Source organism: Phoca vitulina, unplaced genomic scaffold, assembly GCF_004348235.1.
Source record: "Phoca vitulina isolate PV1807 unplaced genomic scaffold, GSC_HSeal_1.0 scaffold18, whole genome shotgun sequence".
NCBI lineage: Eukaryota > Metazoa > Chordata > Mammalia > Carnivora > Phocidae > Phoca > Phoca vitulina.
The window spans coordinates 31,093,440-31,111,539 of NW_022589721.1; positions in this window are offsets into that span (position 1 = coordinate 31,093,440).

Here is an 18,100-nt window from a genome sequence, read left to right on the forward strand (position 1 = left end):
ATAGATACATATAATCTACATATCTATATGTCTATATAGCTCTTCTAGTAATTCTTGGAAGGAGTGTTGGTCTAACACTTTTTCAGTTCAATAAGAGAGGTGAAAATGTAATTGAAGAACAATTTTCCGTAGCGGATGGCATAGAAAAATGATATGGTGGAAGCATCGTGAATAGTCGGATGCTAAGCGTCATTAATCCAAACCATTCAATAATGACAGGGCGGCTAGATCATATAAAATGCATTACTGTAATGGTAATTTTGCTGATAATACAGGGATTGTGATTGTTCTCAGGTGCTTATATGGCTGGTGGGTAACAAGCCTTTGGAGTCATTGAATTGAAAATTGTGTTAATATATGTTATATATCATGTTTCTTATTTCCTATAATGGAAGGAGAACCTAAGGGAATATATGCAGATGATATTGCAAATAAGTTACATATTTTTTAGATAATTATACTCTTTGAATTGACATATTCACATTTTAGAAATACTTGTCAGAAACATAACAGGTCATGTATGTTCCAGCTAAACGATCTTTTTCTGCACCTTCTCTGATACTCCTCCTCCAACATGGTGAGGATCCTTGGATGTACCTCAAATGGTTCAGATGTGCCACCAGCAATCTGAGACTAATAACCGTTAAAATGCTGATGTTTGCAAATTATATACTTTATAAATAAATAACTTAGAGCAATTCAAATTTACCTTAGTAAAATTCTACTTGATTGCATTTTGATGTCCCCTTAAAATCATATGCTGTACATTTTCTGCCTACCACCTCTCCCATCCTGCACATGCCCCCTTTCTCACGTGGCTCTGGCTTGCAGATGCTGACCTAAACAGAACGCATCAACAGGCTCCCCTTCCCTGTGCTCCTGGGATGGGTTTGGCCCTGGGAGCATCAGCAAGAGATCTGAGGGGGGAAAGTGATAAAAATCACTTTTTATTCTTTTGACTCTCCCCCTGTGAGATCTCTGCAGGTTAACCACGTGGCCTGGCTCACCATCACAGCTCATCCTAGGTGATGCTCTCCATACAGCCCACCCTCTCTCTGTGTCCAGTAACTGTCCCCACACCAACCCTGTGTGCCTAGGGGGCCATGGCTCTCCACTCTTACTAGCTTCACAACATGGCCTTTTCCTCCTGGACCCCTCTAAATCCTGTCTACAGAATGAAAAATTCCCTTTAAAAATTGCCCTGATGTAAATTTTCCTTGCATATATGTACATCATCTCTTTCCTGCCAGGAAGTTAAGAAGTTGAGATGATTTACCTTTTAGTGTATTTTATGGTGAAATTTGGGTAAACCTGTGGGATTAAGGTCTGAACTTGCCCTAATCTGTCAGGTGTCAAACACCCATCTAAAACATAAAGTTCAGTCTCGGAATTGAGTCCAACACAGCCTTTTAGAAATAATAAATTATAATAATGGCATCTGTCCATTAAAAGAAATAGTGAATCCTAGAACTCCTGAGTGTCCACACTGGGAAGAGCTTGTGTGACCCCACATGTCCTTTCTTTGTGTGGGAAAGCTAAGGTCCAGACGTTGGGCATCACTTTCCCAGATCACAGTGTGAGTGGGTCTCTGGGCTCCAGGCAGGAGGCTGAGCAATGCATGTAAAAGGAGAGCATCATGCACTGAGAATCTGGCATTTGCTTTTCTACCCATTCACCCACCAAGCGAACACCACACACCAAATAAGTGCAAGCTGTGTTCTAGAAGTGAACGAGGCAGGCATTGTTTCTGCCTTCATGTGGCCTCCATCCTTAGGGGAACTCAGAAAATTAAAAGTCAACCAAATACTTGTGATTTGTCATTACTGCTGTGAATGAGACAAGTAAGTACTAACAGGGAAACCTACTTTGGGAAGTGGTCAGGGAACGTCTTTCTGCAGAGGTGATACTCATGTGCATACCCAAATGGCCCATCGATGGCACTACCCAAATGTTCTTATTGACTGCCTACTGTGTACCAAGCACTGTGTGGTGTGCTGGGACTTAATGAGTAAAACCTACTATGGTATCTTAATAGAAGAAAGAAGTGATCAGTTTTAAAAACTGAAGTTAAGGGGGCGCCTGGGTGGCTCAGTCAGTGAAGCATCTGCCTTCAGCTCAGGTCATGATCTCAGGGTCCTGGGATCGAGCCCCGCATTGGGCTCCCTGCTCAGTGGGGAGTCTGCTTCTCCCTCTCCCTCTGCCCCTTGCTCTGCTCTCTCTCTCAAATAAATAAATAAAATCTTTAAAAAAGTAAATAAAAACTGAAGTTAGGGAATGACACGGGTTATAAGGACAGCTGACACGATGCACTGAGAATACGACTGGACAGCTGTGCCATTGGAGAGGGCAGGGCAGGCTCCCCTGAGAAAGCGGTGCTCATAACGGGGCAGCAATCGATGGAAAGAATAGGGGAGAAATAGCATTCTGGGACCCAAAACAAAAACACAGCCAAAACACACATGTGTGTTAAGGTCATGCAGGAGGCACGTAGAGGGCTTCAAGGATGGAAAAGTCAAGGGGCTGCAAGCCCCGAGTGTGAGGAAGAGGCTGGAGCAAGAGAGGGAAGTGGGCAGGCGCAACACAGGGCTTTCCAGGTCCTGGTGAGAATTTTTGCTGTTACCCTTAGAGCACGGGAAAGGACTAAACAGCCTTAGACATGTGTGTGTGCATGTGCGTGTGCACCCAGACACAGAGTTTACTCTGCCTAGAGCATGTGTGAAAGAGTTCACACGTGAGGAATTGGGGGGGAAGTTGGTGAGGCAGTCAGAAGAACGTGTGCAGAGGCCCTGAGGTCAGAAGAGCTTTGCACATTTCTTTGAGGAATTGCAAGAAGACCAATGTGTTGGAGCATCACGAATGGGGTAAAGGGAGTTTCTGGATGAGGTTAGGGATTCGGCAGGGGCCAGGCCATGCTGAGCCTGCGGGCCACGGCAAGAAGCCCTTCTGGCAAGGGTGAGGGGGGCACTGATCCAGTCTCACAGTCATCACTCACTAGCCCTGTGACGGTAGACAAGTGCCTGGTCCTCTCAGGACCTCAGTATCCTCCTCTGTGAAACAGGGCAAGCATGGCCACCATGGCAGGGCCACCCAGGGGGATGAAACAAGTGTGGTACTGGGTGCCACGTGAGCACTGCCGTGGACACCATCTCAAGCACGACTCCTCATTCCAGTGTCCTGTCTGCAAAACGTCGACATTGAGCTAGGTCAGTGACTGCTGAATGGATTAGTCGCGGAGTCATCCAGGAGCTTGTTTATAATACAGACCCCTGATCCTGGTTCAAATCCAAGTCTACTGACCTTGAATTTGCAGGATTGGGCCTGGGAGCTGTATTTTCAAACAAGCATACCGAGTGACTGATGTTTGGAAGCCACTTGACAAGATGCTCTTCAAAGGGCCCTCAGACACCAAAGACTCCCTGAATCAAGGCCCAAAACTCTGGCTCTATAGCCTTCAGGGAATGTGACCTCTGGAAGTCCCCTCTGCTGCCAGTTTTCTACCTCGGCTCTGGTTGAGCTTCTGCAGATTACATGGGACGGCTTCCCTCCCTCCCCTTGCCTCCTAATCTAATTATCACAGCAACAAGATGTGACAGGCTCCCGCTCAGACCCATTTAAACATCTCCAAGGGCACCATTCAGGACCCAGGCCTTTTATCATTTGCCAGGCTCTGACCCTAGAAGCCTGGAAGGTCTCCTTATGCTAATTAGCAATGAAATGTCCTTCTGCCGGAATAATCTGATTACTGGGCCTCAGAGCATCTGTAGACTGTCACAGTCAAACCCACATCAAGAGAGCACCTCACAGGGGGTCAGCCCCCTGGAATGGTATGCCCTCTTCCTCCGTGGCCCTGTTTCCAAACACTTCTGTGTGTCTATTACCTCTCATTGTACTTTTGAAAATGTAACAAATATAAACCTGTCTTTCTCTAGGAAATTAAATGCACACAGCAAACTGATTTACCCATTTCCAGTGCCCGTGGGCCACCTCCATCCATGGGTGCCTCCTACCCCACTGTGCCTTGTCTGGTGGCCGACATGAGCCCATCCACCCCGGTCACTCACCATGCACAGCTTACTGTGTTGCCTTCTGGACCTTTCCTTGTAGTGTGCTTTTCTTTCTAAGCACGTGGGATTATACTATAGATGGTTTTTCCTCGTCCTTTGAATAAACAGATACATATAGGAAAAGGGCCCAGACTTTGAGATGGAAGACCTGACCTCATGTTTCAGCTCTGCTCGCCATCCATCTACAGCTGGAAAAACGACCCTTTGAGATCCGGTCCCCTGCCGATAACCTGGTGGGATTGAGCAATATACCAGAGCGTTCCTCCCCACAAGTAAGCCTGGTTTATAGGAAAGCTCTGTGCAATTGTGCAGTAATGATGTCGTTGGGGTGATAGCAGGTGACGTTGTTGGGTACATACTTACTATATTCCAGACACTGTGCTACTGGCTGGAAATACTTTAATTAATATGATCTCAAAATAACCCTGGAAGGTAGGTGAAAACCCAAGGATTATTTTGTAAATCATCTGGTGGGAAAACCCAGCTAGAAATGGCATGACATTTTAATGGTTTTCATTTACTTCGTTCTTATGAATATTCATGTCTCCCTGCAAAAATAGTAATGAGTTTTATCAGAGTCCCGCCCTTGACCCTTTTTGGGCATTGCACAATAATAGAAACATGCATTGTATGATATTAGTCTTCTAAAATTTGAAAACATTCTGAATTGTGAAACATTGCTGGGCCCAGAGGTTTTGGAAAGGTTTTGCCCTTTGTGATGCAGATCCGTGGACCTCAGGCGAGAGCAGCTCTTACTTACCATGTCTTTCCCCTAGTGCGGCTGTGCCTCATCCCAGCGTTTTCTTCACAAACGTACTGCTCCATTCGGAATCCAGGAACAAGTGACCATTAAGATTTTCTAATAGGCTTTGGGTAAGGTGTCTGTCAGGGCCAGCACTGCTGTTAGGAAACTGAATTACAATTAGAAGGCTGAACTGAAATCCCTACAAAGAAGGGAATATTTACAGAAGCGAGGGAAGGTTTAAGAGAACGGGCAGGGGATGCTGAGTCACCGCCAGATAAGCAACCTGGGGTGCAGCTAGCCACCCCCTCAGCCATGCAGGGGCAAGGAGGGGTTGCAGACTGATAAGACCCCAGAAGGGCTGGAGTGGGGGAGGGAGGCAGCCACCACCAGACTGTGGCCCCATCAGTCTTTCATATCAGCCTCTGACCTTCTGCCAGTGCTGCTCTATGGCCAAATCCAAAGGAAAGTCAGAGGGCAAGGAAGCCAGCAGATACACTTCTTAGGGTCTGGCCTAACAGAGCACAGAGAATGGCAGTGAAGAGTGGGCAGTGGATCTTTGCATGGAGAATAACCTGTGTGAGGTCAAGGTCTCTCATGAGCTGCAGGCTGCTGTTGCGTGGTGGTTAGGTGTGTGAGATTTGGACAGAAGACCTTGTGGATGGGTCAGCTCAGGCGGCTATCACAAAATGCAGCAGGCTAGGTGAGAGTTCTCCTCTTGACATGCAGACAGCTGCCTTCTCTTGATGCCCTCAAATGGCAGACAGAGCTTTGGTGTCTCCTCTTTTTATAGTGACACTAATCTCATCAGGGGAGCTCCACTCTCATGACTTTGTAAAACTGAATGACGTCCATCGTCTGTAGTGTCATTTGCAAAAAACTTCTCCCATTCCGCGGGTTGCCTCTTTGATTTGTTGACTGTTTCTTTGGCTGTGCAGAAGCTTTTTATCTTGATGAAGTCCCAAAAGTTCATTTTTGCTTTTGTTTCCCTTGCCTTTGGGGACGTGTCTTGAAAGAAGTTGCTGTGGCCGATGTCCAAGAGGTTACTGCCTATGTTCTCCTCTAGGATTTTGATGGATTCCTGTCTCACATCGAAGTCTTTCATCCATTTTGAGTTTATCTTTGTGTATGATGTAAGAGAATGGCTGAGTTTCATTCTTCTGTATATAGCTGTCCAATTTTCCCAGCACCATTTATTGAAGAGACTCCCTTTTCCATTGCATATTTTTTTCTGCTTTGTCAAAGATTATTTGACCATAGAGTTGAGGGTCCATCTTTGCACTCTCTATTCTGTTCCATTGGTCTATGTGTCTGTCTTGGTGATCATGGCTTTGTAATATAGCTTGAAATCAGGCAACGTGATGCCCCCAGCTTTGTTTTTCTTTTTCAACATTTCCTTGGTGATTCGGGGTCTTTTTTGATTCCATACAAATTTTAGGATTGGGCTGATATCTAAGATCTATAAAGAACTTCTCAAACTCAACACCCAAAAAAACAAATAACCAAGTCAAAAAAATGGGCAGAAGACATGAACGGACACTTCTCAAAAGAAGACTTACAAATGGCTAACAGACACATGAAAAAATGTTCATCATCATTAGCCATCAGGGAAATCCAAATCAAAACCATATTGAGCTACCACCTTACACCAGTTAGAATGGCAAAAATTGACAAGGCAAGAAATAACAAATGTTGGAGAAGTTGTGGAGAAAGGGGAACCCTCTTACACTGTTGGTGGGAATGTAAGTTGGTACTGCCACTTTGGAAAACAGCATGGAGGTGCCTCAAAAAATTAAAAATAGAGCTACCCTATGACCCAGCAGTTGCACTACTTATGGGTATTTACCCAAAGATACAGATGTAGTGAAAAGAAGGGCCATATGCACCCCAATGTTCATAGCAGCAATGTCCACAATAGCCAAACTGTGGAAAGAGCTGAGATGCCCTTCAACAGATGAATGGATAAAGAAGATGTGGTCCACATATACAATGGAATATTAGCCATCAGAAAGGATGAATATCCAACTTTCCCATCAACATGGATGGGACTGGAGGAGATGATGCTAAATGAAATAAGTCAAGCAGAGAAAGTCAATTATCATATGGTTTCAGTTATTTGTGGAACATAAGGAATAGCATGGAGGACATTAGGAGAAGGAAGGAAAAAATGAAGGGGGGGGGATCAAGGGGGAGATGAACCATGAGAGACTATTGACTCTGAGAACAAACTGAGGGTTTTAGAGGGGAGGTGGGTGGGTGGATGGGTTAGCCCAGTGATGGGTATTAACGAGGGCACGTATTGCATGGAGCAGTGGGTATTATACGCAAACAATGAACCATGGAACACTACATCAAAAACTATAACATAACATAATAAAATAAAATAAAATAAATAAAAATAAAAAATAAAAAGAGGTGAAATTAAAAAAAAAAAAATGAATGACCTCCAGAGGCCATGCCTCCATATGCCATCACACTGGGGAGTCGGGCTTCAACATATGAATGGGTGGGGGGCAGGGACTCAGTGCAGTTCTCAGCACCTCCACTGAACTTGAAATTCTCTTATGGCATTCATCAAGTCAGTCATTTATTTAGAAACGTTTTGTTTTTGGGAATTTATAATTGTTTCCGTCTCCTTTTCCTTATTTCCTTCTCCAAAGCAGCCCTTACAATGGGGCCCACATGTGTTACATCCCTGAATCATAGCAATGAATCATCTTATGAATGAGGCAGCCAAGCCGTTGCACTAACTCGTTGAATCAAGACTGAGAAAATTGTTCTTATGAGGAGAGTATTATATTTATTAAGGAGACACATTTTTATGAGCTTTCTGAGATAGAAGTGAAACCACACAACTTTCCTGGTATAAGTTCACCCAAGGACTCACCCTCTGTAAATCTGTGAGCCCCTTCTTTGAAGAGCATCTACTGGTTGGAGATGCTAACTGGGGAGTTGTATCTTTTGGCATCATGGGGGATTGGAAGATGGGTCAGGGTAGAATCTGGAAAGGAACAGATGCCCATAAGGACAGTGTCCCTGGGGAGGGAGGGTGCAGGCAGAAGAGAGAAGGAAGGAAATAAAAGACAACAAACCAGCCTGTGCAGAGACATGAGCAGGAGGGGACATTGGGGAAGTTAGTCCATTTTGTGAGATGTGTGTTATGTGTGTGGGATGCAATATAAACCCTAATCAACTTGGAAACTTCAGGAAAGTCCACTGTGCTTACAGGCTTCAGTGCAGTTGGATTATTTCAAGGAAGTCCAAGAGGACGAGTTCTGCTCCAGTTTAGCAGAGAATAAAGACTGACCCAGCGCATGTCAGCAAGAGAACAAAAGGACACCTGCATAGCCTCTGTTTTATGGAAGAGCAGCCTGAGATTTGGTAAGTCATTGTCTAAAGTTACATTACCTGTAAGTGATAGAGCTTAAGGTTGAATTTAGATTTGTCTGGCTTCAATGATTGAATTCTTTACACTATTCTGTAATGGTTTTAAAGTAGTCAAGAAGTGATAATTGCTATAAGGTGGTAAAACAGCTGAATCACACACACAAAAATGCTTTCTTTGAAGAGTTATATGGTGACCATCCCATTCCTGTTTCAACACCAAAGGTGACACAAAGCTCACTTCCCCTCCCATGGAGTCTGTTTAATTTTTTAAATTCCTTGGTGTAAAATTTATCCTATAAAATAAAAAGAACTTCACTTTCAATGTTTGAACCTGAATCTCTTATTCCTAATTCAAAATCTTGTGGTAACATCAAAGAAGTATTTTCCTCAAACTATCAGAAAGTCTTTCCAACTCTTAGAAGGAAAGTCACAGTTGCAATGACCCTTTTGTCCTCAGGGCTAAGCAACCACAATGTTGTGAAGGAGTACTTGTACGATTCCAAGTTCTTTCTCCAAAGGTTGCCTACCCCAGTTAGTGATCAACCTTTAGAGAATGGGTAAGCATTATTTGAAAGAAGCACATTTTTAAAAACCAGAATGTATGCACAGGATATTAATCGCCAACAAGGTGCCTTCTGCTGAGCCAGAGACATGCTGGGAGGGGCCTGGGGAAGAATCTGAGATACCAGCTTATGGAGCAATGAGGTGAAAACCGCCATCTGGTAAGTGGGAGAGAGAGCACCTGAGAAGTGCCTGGAGAAAGTGCTCATCTGCACAGAGGAACATGGGTCTGGTTCCCACACAATTAAGAGAGAAGACAAATCAAGTAGGAAGTCTGTCCCTAGGAAGGAAGCCGGCAGCCTGTGGGAGGGAGATGGCAGTGCCCAGTGCAATGTTGGGATTCCAGGGCTGGGGACATTGTTGGCATGTCTGGCCAGGGAGGAATGACTAGAGGTGCACCATCACCATCTTTTTTATTTCCTGGCTCTGTTCCCTTCCTCACCGAGGTCCCAAGTCATACTGAATCATTGTCAAAGTACGCTCAGGTCCCCTGCCAAGGAGCATAAGGAAAGGCTATGGCCAAGGACCAAGGGGGAGACTGAAAAAGAACCAGTGACAAATTTCAAGAGGATTCAGCAGAAGAGCCAGATGGCACAACATAAACTATAGGACAGGCTGTGAGTGGTTCAAGGTTCCAAAGGGGAAGAAGAGCAAGGGGTCATTGAAATACTGGCTAAGGGCAATGAGGCTAGTGTGGCAATTTGATTATGGAGTCGAGTGAGAGTTCTAGATTTTCAAATATTCTTGTAAACATTGACGTTTATTACTTTCAGATGTGTGCAAAAGAAACAAACTACACTCAGGAAGGTGCCTCTGATTTTTCTCTTTGGCATCATCAAAACATTACCTGTCACATGAGCAATGACAAATGCATGCAGTACCTAGTGATAAACTTAAAAACACAGTATTTGAAAACAAAAGTTTAAAAGTGTGTAGAGAGCTGTACTGCGTTCTTAGAGAGGCTGACTTAATTTTGTGAAAATTATGACTTGTAAAAAGTTAGTTTATAGCTTGAACGTGGTGCTACCTAAATCTTACTGTGATGTTATGCTAGTTGGCAAAGTGATTCTGAAGAAAATCTGAGAAAATAAACATAGGGTAATATCCAAGACAATTTTATAAAAGGAGATCACTGGAGGGGGTTCTAACCTGCCAGATAGCACATTTACTATAAACCTAAGATAATTGAAGTCCTGCGGGGCTGGTATAGGAGGGGAGAAATGTAATAGAAAGAGACATTATGTATTACTTAAACATTAATATATGGAAGGGCAGTGGTTCAAATGTGAAGTTAAAATGATTATTTGATTATTTCTTAGATAGTATTTTAAAATTTGGCTTTGGGAAAAATTAGGGAGATACTCATCTAACATGTAAAATTAATTGCAGAGAGAGAAAAGTTTTGAGTATGAATGGTGTAGTAATAACAAGAAAGTAGAGACCTACTTGAAAACTAGTTTGGAGTAAAATTTATAAGAATTAAATAGATGTTGGGCTCCTCGGTGGCTCAGTTGGTTAAGCGTCCAACTCTTGATTTCAGCTCAGGTCATGATCTCAGGGTTGTGAGATCGAGTCCCAGGTCAGGCTCCACACTCAGCGCAGAGTCTGCTTGTCCCTCTCCCTCTTCCCCAGCTCACGATCATTCTCTCTCTTTCTCGAATAAATAAATTAATTGAATCTTTAAAAAGAAAAATAGATGTTTAAAAATCACAAATAAAAAGCTGGATAGATTTACTAAATAAGATATTATTCATATATCTGTATACATGATACCCAAGTATACTTGCAGGAATAAAATCCCCTAAGTGGTCATAAACAATCACAGAGGTAGAATATTTAATTGGAAAAATTATGAGCAAGAAAATATCTTTATTTCATGTCCAATAAGCACAGTTAATGATATATCAATATATTGATATTAGATATTGAAGATATTGAATGATATTATAAAACTGATTGTAAAATAAACCTTTTGGTCTGTTAAATGCTAGACCAGCAAATGGACACTTGGTAGAGTGAGTGCACTGCATGTTTGAATTTTCCACTTTGCTTCGTTATGAGAAGCTGTTCTTAAAAATCTTCATTTGGTCAAACCAGATATCAAAAGACAATCACCTACTTAGCACAAAGAAACATCTACTTCATAAATGCAGAGCTAAAAACAAAGGCACAGTTGATTTTTTTAATTGTTTTTATCTCCTGGGAAATCTAAGTCATGAAGTATGTTTATTTTATGTTGCAAAGTTGGCATTTCTCTAACTGTGGTCTGCCCAACTTGTCCAAGATCTTGACATTCTATATGAGAAGGTGTGTGCATGTGTGTGCAGGTGCAAATTTATTGCAAGGATTTTGAAAAACAATGTACGGATCCTGGATCCCTTTACATTCATGAACAGTCAGACATTGTTAGCCCCAGATACAGGTTTGTGTTTATGACTCTACTGTCATGAAATGTCCAGTTATATTGAATTAATTCTTTCAGGTTAATGAGAAAATAAAACATGATGGTTCAATACATAAGTGATGTGTTTGTGTCTGTTTAAGTAAAGTGGAACCGGTATCATGGTAAGTGGTACCATCAGTGTGTGTGTGTGTTTGTGTGTGGGGGGGGGGGGGGTTTCTATTCTAGGAATGAGAAAGGTGGTAAGGAAATCACCTGGCACAAAGAAGTAAACCATGTCAAAATCTAAATAAACCTCCTGGTTAGAGGTCATTGCTATGTTCATGTCATGTTTCAAGCAGACTTTTCTTTTATTTTAGCAAAAACAATTTTTTCTGTATCTCATTAATGTGGATTATTTAAATTTTATTTGCTTTATGGCTTTATTAATGTTTCTATTATAAATTTTATTTGACTTTCAGTTGACTCAGAAAGTTTCTGCTTAATTTTCTGCACAAAGTATAATAGAGCTTTCAGATTTTCTGTCTCTTTGGAATATAACCCATTGGAATGAACGCTGGATTATATCTCAGGATACCTGGGATGAGACCCCATGGCCTGACTGCTATCTCAGGTCAGTTCTTCTACTTTGGAAGCCTTAGTGTCTACATATAAAAAAGTGAGAGGTTTGCACATGAACTCTGGTTCTCAAATTTGATGGAGCATAATTATCATGGGGGGAGCTTGATGAACATGCACATTGTGGTCTCCAGCTTCTGAGAATCTGAGGGAGCAGTTGGGTCACTGAGTCACTGCTTTTGAACCAGCACCCCAGACGTAGGTGTGTTCTGCTCCCGCACTGAGAAACACCATCCGCAGGCCATGGTTCTTATGCTGGATGCACTTCAGAATCACCTGGGGAGCTCTGAAAGTGATGTCTAAGCCTTAACGTAGACCAGCGTAGACCTGACAGGGCACAGTTTTTGTTTAAAAAGCTCCCTCAGTTGGGGCAGTCAAGATGGAAAACCACTGCTCTCCATAGATGTGTTAGACCCTTTACAGTTTGAACCCATTCCTTAAACAGGTAGCTCTGGATCAAACAATAAGGCAGAAAAGATAGGTGAGTGGTGGTGGCACCAGACCCCATGTGACAGAATGATGGAGGATGATGGCAATAGTGGGAAGGACATGCAAGGGTGTAGGGGAAACCGAGTCCTTTACCATCAGACAGGTCACCTCAGTTAATCTTGAGTTAGTACAATTTTCTTACCATATGCAACAGATGAGGGGAATATTTCCACAGAAGTAACATGATTTATTCTAGGTCTTATAGATAGCAAGAAGCAGAGCCAGGATTTGACCCCAAAGCCCACCAATCACATTCTACTGCCAATCAGAAGGTAGGAGGGAGGTTCCCTCACTCTTTCTGTCTCACCTGGTCCATATTCCTAGAGGGTAAATTATGTTTTCTCTAATGCCTCTGGGATGGGAAAAACAAAACACAAAATGAAACAAACTAAAAACAAGATCATCTAATTGACTAAAGATAGTTTGCATTTTTATAAAATCATAGTCATTTTAATGGCCAGATCATCCTGCTTCCATGCTTGATCTCCACAGACCTGGGGTAGCTGCAAAGAAGAACCTACATTCCGTTTACTTGTGAGACATAGCCCTGGGCCAGAACTGTAAGGGTTGTCATGTTTGGCACATTTCCATGGACCTGCCACATGTCTACAAAGACCCAAAGATGTGTTATTTAGAAAACCATTCACCAGCAAGTAGATCTCAGAAAATCTGAGGAAGTACATAGGTGAGTTAGACTGCAGGATTCTGGGAATTTCTCAATTAGACACTCACGGGAAAGGTCTCTCCCACTCACACTGCAAGTGGGCAGGGACTGCCCTGGCTCTGCCCTGGATTGCCTGCGTGTCTGTGTGTGGGCGTGGGAGCTTGTGTGTGTGTGTGTGTGTGTGTGTGTGTGTGTGTGTGTTCATTTAGACCATACTAGAAATGTTACCTGCTCAATCTTCACACTAATTTCTAACCAGTGCATCTTAGTCTTATAGCTGAGACCCTGCTCATGGACCTATCTGTCAGCTGTCAGATAGGATCACCCAAGCTCCTCAAGCCTTGCCAGGGAGCTACAGACACGTCTGCCTGGGCTTCAGGGTGTATAATATAACACATTATACACGGCTGTTTGGGGGACAATGAATACATCTGTGTCTACACAATAGCACCACGTGCACTAGTCTGATATTTGCACATAAAATAGGTGGGAGACTATAATAAACATGTTCAGCCATTACCTCTGTATGCTAGGATTTTAGTCAGTAACTGTCTTCCTCCTTCTCTTCCTCCACCTTTTTCTCCTCCTCCTCCTTTTCTTTCTTTGCTGACCTAGATTTTAAATATTAGCCACCATGACCATGTGTACCTACCTGGCTTACTCCTACTTATTTTCCAAGGACTCCACATTTTTTCCAGGAGGCCCTCCCAGAGATCCCAAAGTGAGGTTTTCTTACTGCTCTGTCCTCCCATTGTCCCCCAGACCCAAGACTTCCTTTCCCAGATCTGTTAGCCAATTTACCGTACTTCACTGCTGATTATCTCTTTATCCCACTAGAGTACACGTTCCTTGAGGACAGAGACTGTGCGATCATCCTATTGCCTGTACAGTGTATAACCTTGTCCGATATCTATTTGTTGAACTAATGTCTATGCAACAAGGAAGCTACAGCACAGACATCTTTGACCAAGGCTGCGTTATGCTGTCGTGTGATAGAAGGAGCAATTGATAGCCATGACTGGTCCAAATCCTGTATCTTCAATTACCAGCTTGTGAACGAGGGCTACTTAACCACTTTGTGTGGCAGTTTCTTTACCTGTAGAGTCAAGGACACTGATGTGTACTAGACAGGATGTGTGTAAGGAGTAAATGAGATGCGTACCATCCTTCCCAAGCGAAGAAATGAGGCATGGTTCAGTGGAAAATGTAAGGACACAAATTATACATGCCCAAATCTCATTAGAAACTATATTATTTGTAAGCCAGATATCTGTCCTCTCACCTGGCCACAAGATGCTTACTGAAATGACTGTGGTGCCTCAGAAGAGCACGGACGTGTAGGTGGTAATACTTTTAGGTAGAAGGTTTTCAAAAGGCGCATTTCCCTCCTGATGAATCTAATCTTCCCTGATGGGGGGATGGTGCTCAGAGATGAAGATCATGATGGATGTAGTATATCTTGACTTGAGCAAAGTTATGGATTCTTTATTGCATGACACATCTATTTCACATTTCAAACATATTCTAAATGACACCTGCTAGGTACATACCCAGACATGTTTTCTTGGATAATATTTTATGGATGAAAGCTGTCTACACCAAGTACAAAGAAGGATTTTCTAAAACGATGGACTGAGAAGTTAGAATTCAAAATGTCAGAAGTCACTTTCAAGACCTCCACCATGTTGACCCACCTCACTGGCTTGGCCCTCACAGCCTGCCAATGCTCCCTCCAGGGACCCCAGCCATGCCCTATAGACACAGTGTCTCCATAGCAGCACCATCGGGAAAATAGGCTCCTGGCCTGAATACCCTCTGAATGTATCTCTAAGCACAGTAGCAGGAGAAAAACATACTTCTCTCCAACCCAACTGCCACTGCTTTAGTTGGGACTGGTTTAGTGGATAAGTGTCTATTTCTAGGAACATTGCAATAACATCTCAACCATCTCGTGCATAACCAAGGTTCAAATTCCTAGTGTCAACTGTGACTGTTCCTTATATATTGTATGTAATTTCTAGTTGCCTCCTCTTCATTCCCAATGGACATTACTGCTCACCCACATTACTGGGGGATTATCCTCACTGGTATCTCCCTGCTGCTTTGCCAATATTTTCCTTTCACGTTAGTTTTTACAGTTCTGATCACATCATTCCTCTGTGGCAGAGTTTCTGTAGTTCCCTATTGCCCCCTAAAATAGCCCACAGTATTCTATATGCCCTTTTATGATCTACCCTCTTGTTCTCCGGGTAAATCACTCATCAGTCTACAGTCATTTCCTTAAAAATTCATGAACACTGGTTCTTTGGTGCCTCTGTAAGCACTATTTCCTCTACCCTGAATGCTTACACTTTCCATATTTATGCTTTCCCCAAAAAATATGACTAGGAGACAAGCCAAGTGCTCCTTTTTTATAAAAGCCTTCTCTGCCTCTCCAAGTTGGAAAAATTCTTCTCATTGGAACTTTAAAAATTCAGGTTCTCAGATTGGGTGAGTCCCTTCATCTTTACAGGCTTCAAGCTCTCGTGTTTGAAAATGATGGGAAAAACAGTGATTTCTTTGCAGGATTGTTGGATAAATCACACTTATGAAAATAAGTGAAGTGTTATTTATAACATTTATGAAAGCATAAAGAGCAATATTGTCCCTGAGTAGCTTCCACCCTGCAGAGCACAGCAGAAGTCTATGTAATAAACATTTTTGCTTCTTTCATATCTCCAGTTGGCTCCCCTTTAAGGATGTGACACTTTGTCCAAGCCTCTGTAGAGGACGATTTAGAACTGCAGAAGAAGATATGGAACCATTTCAGAGTAAGAAAATGTATCAACTATTAAGCAAGAGAAACTTTATTATTTCAGGCAATTTCAATGCCCCAATTCTTCCTTTTATAAGAGTGCAAACCCAAATTTGACATCTGATGTAAAGAGTTAAAAGGGCAAAACTGCTTTATCATTTCTTTTTTTTAAAAGCAAATCCTGATTAAGTAAGTACTTGAATAATGCAAAGCCCTAATTCATCAATGGGTCCTTAGTATGATGGAAAAAGCTGATTTTAAGAGTGTTGAATTTGTGAGACATAACATAATGAATAGACAAGCAGAGGTGAAAAATATGTCCCTCTTTACCCTAAATGAGCCTAGAAATTTTTTCTTAGCTCAGACTTACAAGCATTTATGTTTCCATTACAATTTTTACTACCCTATTAGGAGACAATCATTCATGATGGAGAATTTGAGTGACTATTATGGAATCTCTGCAGGTCCACCAATACCTCATAGTCCCCAGTGTCTTTGATGAGCTCACTTCCTGAAGTCATTGATAAATACTTTAAATGCAACCTTGACTATAGCCTTGGGATTTCCTGGAAATGTTCTCTGATGAGTTCCCTTGAATGAGGCAAGTGAGTAATGCACTCCTAATCTCTGTTCTGGGTGGAAAGCAAGAAGTGATAGGCATTGTAAGGCAGAAGAAGTAGCATAGGGAAGGGTCTGGAGGAAGAAATGCACATGGTATGTTTAGAAGAAAATGCCTTGGCTGAATTCTCTTTCCATGCTATATTGATTTTTTCACAAATTAATACAATATGAAGTAGAACTCAAAGAATCCCTCAGTCTCACTTCCCCTTGTCCATAATTCACACCAAGGCCTAAAGATCTCCACTAAAGTAAATCATAGTACACCCTCAAAAGTTAAACCATTGGAGAGGTCAGTGTTAGGGGGATACCACCATGCTGGCTGTAAAGAGAGGTACCGAAGCTATAGTTCCTGTCCTTGTGGAATCTGAGCCCTACTGAGGATCATAAGAAGAGTACTCATGTGAATGCCATCCAAGAGAGATGCATTAGTCCCTAAGGTCATAAGTCAGAAGTGGGTCTCCCTGGGCTCACAGCAAGGTGTCTGCATGTTGTGCTCCCTCTGGGGGCCCTAGGGTAGGTCCATGCCCTTGCCTTTCCTTGCTTCTGGAGACCATCTCACTCCTGGGTTCCTGGTCCCTCCTCCATCTTTAGAGCCAGCAATCCTGACGTTCCTGCCTCCCAGCCTCACCTGTAAGGACCCAACCATAATAACTCAGAATGACCTCCCCATCTAAAATCCTTAATCTAATCTTATCCTCAAGGCCCTTTTTGCAAGTAAGGTAACATTTTCATAGCTTCTGTGGGTTAGGACATGCGCATCTCTGGAAGGTGATTATTCTGCCTACCAGTAGGATATATGTTCTCACTTCAGCAGAAGGGCAGAAATGGGAGAAAGTATTTCTGTACCTGCACTCAGCAAGGACATTATTAATTTACTCAACAAGTGTTAACTCAGCCTATGCTGTGACAGGCACAGTGCTGGACTTCAAAGATAAGGTGAGGGAAATAGGCAAGCCGTCTGCCCACACCTGAGCATGCAATATAGATGGGGGTGGCAATATCAGAGGATCACAAAGTCAGGGTAGAATCCCACTATGCCCATGTCCAGGGAGCAGAGGTATAGGATGCTATGAGAATGAACAATGGGGTAGGGGAAGAACCTGCCCCAGGCCACAGGGAAGTGTCTGCCGAGGCTGTGGTGAGGAGAGCCTGAAAAGGGTGCAGAATGGAAGTCCAACGAGCCTGGTCCTTGGGGTGAGGTATGGGGCCTTGCAGGGAGTTGGAAGGATAGGCTACAACCCTACCATTCAGAGTCTGGCAGGCTAGGGTAAGGATTTTAGTCTTCAAAGAAATATGGGAAATTAATTAAAGGGTTTATGTTGTGTGTGTGTGTGTGTGTGTGTGTGTGTAGATAGAACACAAAAAATAACATGAGAATGATGGATTTGGAAAATGGATCTTATATACTGATTGTGTCCCCCTAAAGTTCTGAGTTAAAGCCCTAATCCCCAGTGCAATTATATTTGGAGAGAGAGCCTTTAAGGAGGTAATGAAAGTCAAGTGAGGTCGTAAATGTGGGGCACTGATCCAATAGGAGCAGAGTCCTTGTGAGAGAGAGAGACACAGGGATGTGCACATACAGAGCAAGGGAACGTGAGGACACAGGAGATGGCTGCTGTCTGCAAGCCGGAGAAGCCTCTGCCTCCGGAGGAAACAAGCCCGCTGGTACCCCCATCCCAAGCTTGTAGCCTCCAGAACCAGGAGAAGATGCGGTTCCATTGCTGATGCCACCCAGTCTGTGGTGTGTTGTTATGGCAGC